The sequence below is a fragment of the Gopherus flavomarginatus genome, chromosome 15 (assembly GCF_025201925.1).
Source record: "Gopherus flavomarginatus isolate rGopFla2 chromosome 15, rGopFla2.mat.asm, whole genome shotgun sequence".
NCBI lineage: Eukaryota > Metazoa > Chordata > Testudines > Testudinidae > Gopherus > Gopherus flavomarginatus.
This window is the reverse complement of record NC_066631.1, coordinates 28,973,680-28,986,000: the sequence shown is the minus strand read 5'-3', so window position 1 is coordinate 28,986,000 and position 12,321 is coordinate 28,973,680. Positions and strand designations below refer to the sequence as shown.

The 12,321-nt window shown below is 48.2% G+C and overlaps 1 protein-coding gene across 2 annotated transcripts in view; it reads right to left on the bottom strand.

The window, feature by feature from the left end:
• WSCD2 (WSC domain containing 2) overlaps positions 1-11,429 on the bottom strand; it is a 148,068-nt gene extending 136,639 nt beyond the window's left edge. For both annotated transcript variants that reach the window (XM_050924211.1, XM_050924213.1), the window contains exon 1: positions 10,910-11,429. The gene's annotated coding sequence lies outside the window, so the exon portion shown is untranslated. The remainder of the gene's footprint in view (positions 1-10,909) is intronic.
• Between the last annotated feature and the right edge of the window lie 892 nt (positions 11,430-12,321).

The following is a 12,321-nucleotide window of genomic DNA, read 5'->3' as shown; positions in this document are numbered from 1 at the left end:
CAGGGCTCATCTTGGTATTGTTAGCAGATGTCCGGTTATAAAGACGGTAGATACCAATGCAACCAAATTTCCACGCTGCCAAAAGGGAACAGATTCTATCTAGATCTAGGTAGAAAGGTTGCCTCATCACCTGAGCACCTCCCAATTATTAATGTATTTATCTTCACAACACCCCTGGGATCCCCATTTTACGGACAGGTCACTGAGGCATAGGGTAGACTAGGGCCTGGAATACACTAACAAATTTGCACCCCTGAGCACGGTAGCCCCGCTGAACTAACCCCTGGTGTAGACGGAGCTCAGTCAATGGAAGCATTCTAGCTACCGCTCAGGGAGGTGGATTACCTGCAGGAATGGAAAAACCCCGTCCATCGCTATAGGATGCATCTAGGCTACGGGTTTGCTGCAGCATAGCGACAGCACTGCAGAAGCCCCCATAATGTAGACAAGCCCTAACTGACTTGCCAAGGGCACAAAGGAAATCTGTGACTAAGCCAGGAATTGGACCCTGGTCTCTTGAGCACTAGGCCAATGCCCTGCCGATACGGCCGAGATGAAGACACAGGCCCAGATCCTCAAAGGTGCCACAACCATTGATTTCAATGGGAGTTAGGTGCCTAAATAACTTTGAGGATCTGAAGCCTGGTCTCACATTTCGCCAGTGCATTAGGCCTAGCAGTGGAATTACTGCCTGGGTCTCCAAGCAGCTGGGAAGCACAAATATCTCATGAGCTCCCACATCTAGCCTCTCAACACCAAGGCCACAGCACAAGTCTTCGCTTTGGAGTGACTAGGTTCCATGTACATTAATCAGACACCTACGCATATTTCAGCTGTTTGCTGTATATGGATGGTTCAGAGAACACCGCGCAGGCAGCGTTCAAACTGCCAGGGGGAGATCAGAGAGACAGCCCTCCTCCCCGACGGACCGATATCCACAGCAGTGAAACCTCAGCGGATATCCCAGGGAGCCCATGGCATGTAAGATGATAGGGTGAAATTCCTGGCTGCTGCAGTCCCAGAGACCTCTTCGGCTATCTTTCAAGGAGAGGATGAGCAGAGGAATCCCTGTTTAAAGCTGATGTAAAGGTCTCAATGTGAGAAGTATTGATGCAGAATGGCAAGCTGTGTTGCATCAAAGAGAGAATTTAGATTGCAGCAAGCAGTGGGCGGAGAGCGTGCTGGACACTTGTGCAAGAAGTCAAGGCACAAGAGCAAATTCCTACCCTTAAATGAGACAATCAGCACGCAGCAGTTAGACATGCAGACAAGTGGGAAGGAGGTTTATCTGTGTGAGATCTCACTGCCAGATCCACTCAGAGAAGAGAAGGCAAAAGCCTGAGGGGAGCTGGCAACCTGGGAGACGCCTCTGGACAGATTCCTTTGGAGAGGCAGTGAAGAGTGCACGCTGGAGGGGTCTGAGTCACTCAGTCTTCCCTCAGCAGCCAAGGAAAAGAAACCACTGGAAAAATCAGCGGAAAGGACAAAGGGCTGGCAGAAAACTGTGGCGTGAGACCAGGAAAAGAGCTGCCCTCATCCAGCAATCATTGCTATGAAAGAGGGCTGAGCCCAGGAACCAGAGATGCTGGGAGGTGACATTGGTGGCTGAGTCATCGCTGATTCATGGAGAGCTTCAGCACTCAGAGGGGTGAGTTTCTGCCTGTTTGCCTGGGCCACGAGGGTCAGAGTAACGTGTGCAGTAGACAGAGTACATTAGCACTAGGCTAACTCCCAAGCAAGCCTCTTATACAGGGAGTCAGGACAGTGGTGGGTACAAGGTTAAACATGCTCTTTACTGTGCTAGGCACCCAAAGCAACGCCCGTACAACAGGCTCTGGTGGACTAGAAGCAAGAGGATTAAGAGAGAAGAGCTGGCATTTCCCCAACACAACGCCAGAGCCAGCCAGGCAGAAAAGAACGTGGCAGGCTGCATCAGAGCCACAGCAGCCAGGGCCAGGCCACAGGCTAGCAGAGGAGGAAGAGAGCACTTTGGGGCAGTTTCAGCACCCGCAGCCAACCCACTGATAGCAGCAGGGTGGGCCAGAGCCCAGCCATCAAACAGACCGCACAGCACCATACTCCTCTGTATGGTTGTGCGGTAGGCCCCAGACACCAGCTGGCTTGGTCGTTGGCTTAGTCGGCAGTAATGTCTCTGATCTCTGGCCTCTAGCACTCAGGTTTGGCTAAGCGGGTGTGAGACTGGCTAGCCCCGCGTTTGCTGCAGTCTGGCTTTGTCATGATAGCACATCCTGGAAGCCTTTACACATCATTTCACTGTGTCATCCCTGGGGCGGAGATTGGCAGACGAGCTCCCCTGGTGGGATACTCACGAGAGGGTTGGGGTACACACCATGGGCAAAGAGTCACTGTACTGTGTCTCCTCAGCCTTGAAGTGAAGGAAGCAGCCATAGAGATACAGACCAGATCCTCAAAGGTATTTAAGGACCCACGGCCCATTGAAAACAGGTGGAGGATCTGGGCCCCAGGGCCTTCACCCTTCGGCTAGGGGTGTGCATTGCCCATGGCCATGGGCAGGCTATCTGGCTTTGAACAGCCTGCAGAACCCAAAGGTGGGCTACTCTTCAGTGCCAGACAGCTTGAGGTTTTCAAGACTTCTTGCTGCAGTTTGTGAGGGATGAGTTGTTCACTGAGCTGGCTCTGCTGGGAGACAGGCTACAAGAGCCAAAACAGCTGACATCAGACTGCTCTCCAGGCTGCAACACAGACAGATCCTTTGGTTAGATGTGTTAAAAGAGTTGAAAGCTAGAAGGGAACTGTCATTGTCATTACTGAAAACTCCCCAGGACACATTTTTCTAGGAAGAGATGGCAGGTCTCCCAGGGTCTGCCTGACTATGCTCAATTCCAATTTCAGATATCTGAGCAGTTACAAAAAGATAATTCTGTCCTTGTCAGTTCATCACGGTCAAGTTTCTAGAGGAAGAACTGATTGTGCTATGGAGGTCACACTCTGCAAGAGTATTACCAGCTGGAAGGACATGATGGCGTCCTTGATTTCGATGTGGTGAAACCCAAGCATGTCAGATGTGGGCAAGACCTCGATGGTAGACTTTCTGCTCGCTCCTTCAGTGCTGCTGAATGAACCTCAGGCTTTAGTTGCAGCAAAGTAGAACACTTCCAACCAGTCAGAGAAATCAGGGATGTGAGGTCAGGGTGTTTTCTCAGTGTCAGTTGATTATTGTACGCTGTATACGCCAGTCTTTGAACAGAGGTGGTGACCAATGGCATGCAGGCAAACCTGTCAGCCCAAACAGCAGTGCTCAGGTCTGCCCCAGGAATTGACTTTAGTTAGATAGATTAAGGCAGAGAACAAACTCCCTTGCAGTTTGCAGCAACGTCCTCCCAAAAATCCACATCCCCACATTAGCAGCGCAACATTTCTTCGCAGACTGAACATTTGTTCACACGCTAAGAAAAAGAACATGTCAAATTATGTGTAAGAGTGTCCCCCGGTGACTCCTCGCCATGACACTAGAACTGGGGAAGGGACAAAAAGTGGCTTCAAAAGACACCTTTGTCCCCTGCCACGATTGCACCACATGCTCCTTGGGTACACCATAAAATCAGGACCATAAAGTAGTGTAATATCGTGTGTATTAAAAGGAATGAGGCAAAACTGCATTCTCTAAGAACATAACAATGGCCATATTGGGTCAGAGAAATGATCCATCTAGCCTAGTATCCTTTCTATAGTGGCCTGTGCCAGATGCTTCAGAGGGAATGAAAAGAATGGGGCAATTATTGAGTGATCCATCCCCGGTTGTCCAGTCCCAGCATCCGGCAGCGAGAGGCTTAGGGACACCCAGAGCATGGGGTTGCATCCCGAACCATCTTAGATAATAGCCACTGATGGACATATCCTCCATGAACCTATCTAGTTCTTTTTTTAACCAAGTTCTACTTTCGGCCTTCCCAACATCCCCTGGCAATGAGTTCCACAGGTTGACTGAGTGCTGTGTGAAGAAGTACTTCCTTTTGTTTGTTTTAAACCTATTCATTTCATTGGGTGACCCCTGGTTCTTGTGTTATGAGAAGGAGTAAATAACACTTTCTTATTCACTTTCCTCACACCAGTCATGATTTTATAGACTTCTGTCATCTCCCCCCTTAGTTGTCTCTTTTCCAAGCAGAACGGTCCCAGTCCTTTTAATCTCTGCTCACACAGAAGCTGTCCCATACCCCTATTCACTTTTGTTGCCCTTCTCTGTACCTTTTCCAATTCTAATATATCTTTTTTTGAGATGGGGCGACCAGAACTCCATGCAGTATGTGCGTACTGTGGATTTATACAGTGGCATTATGATATTTACTGTCTTATTTTTTATTTGCTGCCTAAATACTCTGGTTTCTCTTCAGATCATATATATCTTTCACCATATTGTCTAAATAGCCAAAAAAAAAACTTGAACACAGTCAGAACCCTCATTCAGGAGCACCTACCTCCCCTACAGCTGGATATAGGTGGCCCCACCTCCCAAAAAAAACACTTGTTTCGGTTCTTTTCCCCAGCATCTCTCTTAAACCACATGCACCTGTGACCCAGCTGACCAGGGTCACAGGTGACCTATGCAGCTTTGCCAACTCTTGCTCTTTGATCGCAAGTCTCGCGTGTGATTGGATGTTTTTCTGAAAGCCCCAGTTCCTAGATTCATGTGACTAGGTGAGACTCTCAGCTGTCGTTTTAAATAAAGGACGTTTCTAGCCCAGGGAAGCTTTAAACCGTGACTCAGGTGCATCCTAAAGACTGAGAAATCAGAAAAGGAATAAAGTGAGCCCCAATTTTTTTCTAATTCCTCATTTTTAAGTCAATTTCATGATTTTTGGAGGCCTGACTCATGGTTTTTTAATGCTAAGAGTTGGCAATACTGCAGCTACGGGGTCACCCAATGAAATGAATAGGTTTAAAACAAACAAAAGGAAGTACTTCATCACGCAGCACACAGTCAACCTGTGGAACTCATTGCCAGGGGATGTTGGGAAGGCCATTCAGAACAGTTTGGACCCGGACTATCTAATATTGAATGCTCGTAATAATACTACCTAGCTCTTATGTAACACGACATACCCCGGTCACCTGTGGGAGGGATTCAGCTTGGGACCTCTGGAGCTAAATACATGAGCCTCTTCTGCATGATCCAAAAACCACATGGCTCTTAGCTAAGGCTGTAGCAGACTCTTTAATCTCTAAGTGGTCTTGGTGACACTAAAGGAGACAGAACACTACTTCCAAAAGGTGTGTGGGTAATACTTGCATAGGCCTTATCATCTGTAGATCTCAAAGTGCTTTACGACGGAGGTCAGTATCATTTTACAGGTGGGGACACTGAGGCATGGAGAAGGGACATGACTTTTCCAAGGTCATGCAGCAAGCTAGCAACAGAACCCAGCAATTCTGCTCTCACCACTAGGATACACTGCCTCACGGCAAACTGCCTGCAAACAATCTACAGACCAAGCCCTTTTCCCAGATACTATTTTCAAATAACAAATAAATTCAAGATCTGGTCTGATCTTCTCTTGACAAAAAAATAAGGCACATTACAAAAATTTATCTTGAATTAGTCCCCTCCATTGCGATACATCTCTAGCCTGCAATATAGTTAGGCTGCAATGATTACCACAGGTGTGAACCTTGCCCAAGGCTGTCGGACCAACTCTCCCATTGGATTCATTATTTAAAGACTGCTCTCTTTCAGGCTGACTGTTCTTAACCTAGCATAAGGAGGCATTACAGTGTCAGACTTTCTGGGAATGATGCTTTCCTTTTCTGTGGCCTGGCTGATCAGAGACCCTGGCCGAAGCAACTCCAGTCTCACCTGGCAGTAATTCAACCTTAAAGAAAATGTAAGGTGGGGGGGACTCCAGCACCCCAATCCCCTTGGTCAATCTGATCAGCTGTTAACATGTTGGGTGGGGTGGGGGACAGATGCCTATATCAATGCTCTACTGACTGTCTCCTGGGCCTTTTGTGAACAAAGTTCCATTCATCATCCAGGGGCGTTTGAGTAGCAGACTTCAAAGCAGCTGCTTGTGGTTCCCAGGCAACAGGGTCAGTGCTACGTCTCAGGACTGCTCTGAAGTACACCAGCTGGCTATGGCCCAGAAGAGGCTGTTCACCAGCTGGGAACCACCAGAGCCCAGTGGCCTTCTGCCCTCTGCTCCGACCCAACTCTCAGGCCAACAGCTGGACGGGCAGGACACCAAAGGAATCCCCAGCCAGGAAGATCTGGCTGCTTGCATCACCAGAATGGCTCTAGCAGAGGAGTGAATCTGACTCTCAAAGTGGAAATGACGCCTAGTTATAGCGAGCAAGTTGAATACAAAGATGTACTGCTAGATAAAATAGATTTGTTTTTTAACTAGGAGCCAGGGCCCATTGCCCCTGTGGCATTTTTTTGCTGGGTCAGCAGCCTGCTTGCATTTAGCAGGCTGCAGAAGAGAGAGAGAGAGAGAGAGAGTGTGGCCTTTAACTGAGGATAGGTAATGTAGAAATACAGGCAAACAGAGCTGAAAAATGGAGGTCATTCTAGCCTGGCTTGTTATCCTTTTTTCTGGGTTAATGGACACATTGCTGGATTCTGAGCCATTGCACCATTCCTCTTGCAAATCTCCTTTCTGCCTTAAAATATCCAGATAGAATTCTGGAGTTTTCCAAATTCCTTCCTCCCTACAGGAAGGGAACAATTTAGGGGGTTATTTTTGCAGGACCTCAGTGTTATTTGATGCAATTCACCCCACATGGCACATGAACCCCCTTAATGCTCCAGGTTTGTAAATACAAATACTAACAGTTGTCTTAATGATGGGAAAAAATGACAAAGTCAACGACAGATTCTTATAAAATACACCTGGATTCATAGAATGTCAGGGTTGGAAGAGACCTCAGGAGTATCTAGTCCAACCCCCTGCTCAAAGCAGGACCAAGCCCCAACTAAATCATCCCAACCAGGGCTTTGTCAGGCCTTACCTTAAAAACATCCTGGAGTATATGTGGGATTTTTCTAGAGGTCTTCTATCCAAGCATTAAACTAGTCCACCCCTACATAGCGTAGAAGATTTACCAAGATTAAACTTTTCAGTGGTAAGACAGTAGGATCTGCTAGCCACCTTTCCCTATGGAGTGAGGTGGGATATCTCCAACTCCTGGTGACTAGAGCTTTATAGCGCCCCAGACTGGCACTACTGTAACATGCAATCATCATTTATTAAATCTAGATAAGAGGCCACATCCACTGCCTGGGTTCCATCAGCACGGAAGGCCTCTGGTAGTGCAAACTGCATTTGGAAGGGAGTCACAGTAACCCCTCTTTTGTGGGGGCCCTGAAGCTGACTTATGCAATGCACAAAGCAACCACAATACCACAGGGAACAGTTAAGTCATTGCATCTCCTCAGCAGCTTCCACCAGGTGGGTCCAGCTGGAGCTGAAAGCTGTTCTCCCCAGCAGAAGGCAACAGAGAGATTGTGGCCAGGCTTCCCCAGGGAGTGAATTCCCCTTGTCTGCAGCTGGTCTTCAGATACACAGAGGTGCAAATTTGCACCCACACGGAGTACTCAAGCCCTGCTTGCGTGTTTGAGCCACCTGAGAGTTGCTGTGAATCCTTTGCAGCACGATGTGATGTGTTGGCGGGATGAGACCCAGAGGGGCGCTTAGCAACTGACAGTTTCTTCTCCTGGTTTGTTTATTTAAGCAAAGCAAATTCATTCTAATTAGAAATCTTTATGCCAAGGTGTTGCTCTGTATCTTGAGCTGCCTGTTTCCCAATGCACTTTATCAAATTATACCTGGGCTTTCAGCATCCATGAGTTTATTCAGCAATTCCTATTAAATTGGGGCTTCTTGCAAAAAGGAGCTGGAAGAATGGAATGGGAGAGAGCAGCGGCGTGCCGAGTGCATTAGAGAATCGCTTCGAGTAGTTCTTGTGCAGCACTGACCAAAATTAACTGGCTGAAAAAACACCACTTTAGAGCATTTGTCAATTACAGTCAGGCAGCAAGTGATGCACAGGCTGTGTGGATTATTTACTTTGGAAAATGAGTATGTCCAGGAATGCTAAGCCACAAGGCTCAACCAGTACCAGCTGACTGCTTTGCATGACACACACATGGACACAAGACCAGCAGGCAGCAGACTGTACGTATCACGTATGCAGTCCCCTCTATATCTGTCCAGAGTTTCACTGAGTTTATATACATTTGTACCAGGGATGGGCCCAAAAGAAAATCTGAGCTCACACGCCTCCCTGGAGAAGTTCAAATTCAGACCGGAGCATCGTGCCTCTGTCTCTACAGTGGGGCAAACCAGAACCAAATAAACCTGAAATTTGGGGACACAGACCTGGATCCAAACATAGTTGCTCAGGCTCACCTCCAGCACTGTCCAAATTGTGCCATAAGTTTTCTCTCCTCGCTGACAAGTGACTTTAACTTTAACAAGCCAATGTGAACAGCTGGGCTAGTGGCCAGGCCCTGAACTGCTGTGGAACGAAGGGGTGTATCTAGAGACAAGAAATGTATGCACGTACCAGCCAATCTACCCTCTTCCCACTCCCTGCACCGCGCCCCAGAGTAACATGCTAATGCATCCTACCTGGGCATTAACACGGCAGCTGCCAGTTATTAAAGGGGAGTCCAGGGCCGATTCTGATATCTCATTTGCACCAGCGTTCCATTCACTTCAGAGGAGTTACTCCAGATAGACAACAGTCTGAGTTCAGAATTGGGCCCCTAATGTGTTAATGAAAGGCCTGATGAAGACCAAAAATTAAAACCATTTGTTCGCCATGAGAAAGGTCGCACCCGCGCAAAGTGACATTGCATGTCCCTGCCTGCAGGCCCTCCCCCTGCCTCCGCCCATGTCACAGCCTGGCACCCTGGGCTTCTGCAGGTGGAATTCTACCTCTCCATCTCATGTCTGCTTGCTACAATGCGGGAGGAGACTAGCTGCCTTCCTACTGAGTGTGAGAGCTGGGAGCCCAGCTCCAGCCGTAGCACATGAGTAAGTGGTGAAATGGCAAGAGCGAATGACAGAGAACATGAACCCCTCGATCCCTATTTGGCAGTAATTGATTAAGGCTAAAAATGTTTAGGTGGATCATACACACAGGACCTGAAGCCCATTCTTTGCGAGGAGATCTATTGTCACATCACAGAGTCGGTCTCAGAACATGCAGCCCCAACCATCAGACCTTGCCTTAGTGTTTCTTGGACCAGCCACAGCTACAGGGGTAACTCCTGCAGTCCTTACATAGGCAAACCTCCTCTCGAAGCCAGTGGGATATGGCTGGAGCAGAAACAGTAGCAGTTCAGCTTTAGGGAGAAGAGGGCCCCGTGCCCCATGCCCATGCTGGGAGTGAAGAGGACAAGAGTTCATATCAGCACAGCTTCCCGCTGCTTTGCCTAAAACTTGGAGGAGACTGTTCTTTCACGGCACAGTTCCTGCCCTCTCGTGAGCACTGAACTGCATTTGCCATAAATAATAATAACCATCAGTGAAAATCCAGGCTGAAAGGAGGTGAAAGTCAGGGATGGCAGATGAATGGAGGGCCAGCCAGGCATTTGCAATGTAGTTTGTCAAGCTAGATTTTTCACTAATCACACAAAAGGGGCTGCCTATTAAAACAATAGCTCAGCAAAACTCTAGTGGGACTTAGAGGGAAAGATTCTTCCATTTGCAATAAGAGCAAATGGATTAACCTGGGATGATGCTTCCAGACAGGTGGTCCCTGTACAACCCTGTTCATGTTTTGTTAAAATAATCTGAGCAGAGGCAACCAGCAAGTGGAGAACCAGTCATGCAATAAGGAGCAATCGGAACTGGAAGGGTCACTGAGGTGTATCAGGCATCTCATGCTTCCAAGGGCTCCAGCTGGCTTTTTAAACATCTCTGCTCTCTGCCCTAGAGCCTACGACCCTCTCCCCTCACCTCAGTCGCATCCCTTCTCCAAATATTTCAGTTCACACCCTTGATGGGCTTACTGCATTTGCAGAGAAAGTTTATGAAATCGTGCCTTGTTGGAAGAAGCAGAGACGTCCTTTTATTTATTTATTTTCTAATCTTAGGCTCAAGGTAACCTTCATATTATTATTTAACTCTCCTGCTCACTCTCACCTTTTTCTTAACGTCGATACTTTAAAAATGCTAAGAAGTTAGCCTGGATGCAGAATGAATCAGGAAAGTTCATTTGAAAGGATTACCAGCTTTTTCCAATTTCCCATGCTGCAAATGTTCCTGCACAAAGTCTAATGAGAGAGATTTCCGCCCCCCCTTCTCCTTTTTAAACCAGTAGAATACGGTGAGAAATCACGCTCAGTGATAGAATTATTAACACCTCCCTGCAAAGGATTTTTAACCCCTTCCGAGCCAGGAAGCTCTCATATATTGATTTAAAACTTCATTACACAGACAGCATAAAACACTCATTATAGATTAACAAAAGATTTGTCTCCTCTCCTTTTCCCACTCCCAGCTTTGAGACGCAGAAACAGACACTCCGGGTCATTTCCAGTGTGGGGTTTTTTTAAATGGGGACAAGTGGGAGTGGAAATGCAATTGTCTGTCCATCATTTGTCACGCTCTGCGTTTTTAAAAGGTCCTGAAAGCATCTCCCATATGGCTAAATGCAGATGGGGAAAGATAACAGAGCAGATTCCCATTCCAAAGAGCAGCTTACTGGCAACCCAAAGTGAAACTTTGTCAGTAACCCTCTGGCCTCTGGTAATCCCTGTAACCCGTCCTCTCCTGCTTCCCCCAAGGAGCCTTATGTACATTGTGGGGGGCAAAGAATCTGCTGTTAATACTTTCAACATTAAAAAAAAATAATAATTAGCCACCTCTCCATCAGCCCCAGCATAACCAGCCCCCAGCACCACTCACTTTACTCCCCTTACCTGAGCACTGTGCAGTCCCTTCAAAACTCCATAAAGGTCAGTTGCCAGGGCGCCAGCTTCCTCCCCTCAGGGTTAAGTCCACGGCTGCTTTGTGTACCCCCTGGGTCCTTCCAACAACATTGGACAGTATCTGCCGTTCCTACCAGGACCCTCTCCTCCAGCAGCTCTCCTTCCACCCGCCGCCCTGGTCAGAAGGGCATTCGCTTTGCATTCCGCCAAGGCGGTGGCAAAGTAAGCATGTGCGGGAGGGAGAGGAGGTCCCCCCAAATGCAGCAGCCCCAGCCTGTGCGTGTGTATCTCAGAGTCCTCGTCTCCAGTAAGGATGGCAGTGCTGAAGTAGCTGTCACTGCAATTCCCCCTCATGCAACCCAGAATCTCTGTCCATCCTGCGACTCCTGCTTTCCCCCCGGATGCTTTTCATGCCAACCGCTGCCTCTAATGCCACTGGCTGGGGAGGAAGAGGGGAAAGCCTTGTCCTGTAGCTAGGATTCCAGCTACTGATGCAGCTGAGGCTCTCTGAGCTCCGTTACTTAACATCTCTATCCAGCTCTCCTTGCTGCAGCTCCACTCTGCTGCATGCCGCTATTCGCAGGCCTGTAGCACTGCCTGCTGCTTAACTCCTTAACTGCCATCTTTCCACTTTGTGAATGGGGTGGCTGTTGCTTCTAGATTTCACCCCCCACTTTTGTTTATTCATGCCCCTCTGCCCCCAGAAGAAGCACACCCAGGCAGCCAGCGTTAAAAGCGTCACCTGGAATGCACAGTCGTAGAGGGAAAATGCTCCCTAGAACGGAGCAATGCACACATCCAAACAACCAGTGTGGAGCTGGGATGGCTCAAAGGGGGCCCGAAACGGGTTGAAGTCAGCAGCAGCAACCTGCAACGATTGTTATTATTTATTATTTGTCTTGCTGTAGTGCTTGGGGGGCCCTAATGATAGGCCAGGAGCCTGTGCTCGGTGCTGTACAAATATAGAACAAAAGATGGGGCCTGCCCCCAAAAGCTTACAATCACTGCCATTACATGTTGGCAACATAACACCCAATATTATGTGCAACTATATCAGATTCCACTAAATGCACATTTTCCCTTATGCATAACATATCGCCCTGTATTTCCCTCTTAGGGTGCTTGCTTCCATCCCAAAGGTGATTGTTTTGTTGTGTTTTGGTTTTTTGTTTGTTTGTTGGCTTGTTTTCTGTGTGTGTGTGTGTGTGTGTGTGTGTGTGTGTGACGTTTAATTTACATCTAGCAATAAAAGAGCAAACGTGCAGTGCAGGGAGCATGGGGCCATGGTGCCCCGTCTTCCACCCCCCCCGCCTCCCTGCTTCTGCGTATGGTGGGGGGCAGCAACGCAGGGGGCACAGGAACTTGCCATCATGACCAGTAGCTGCTGAAGGCGCAGGGGCGGC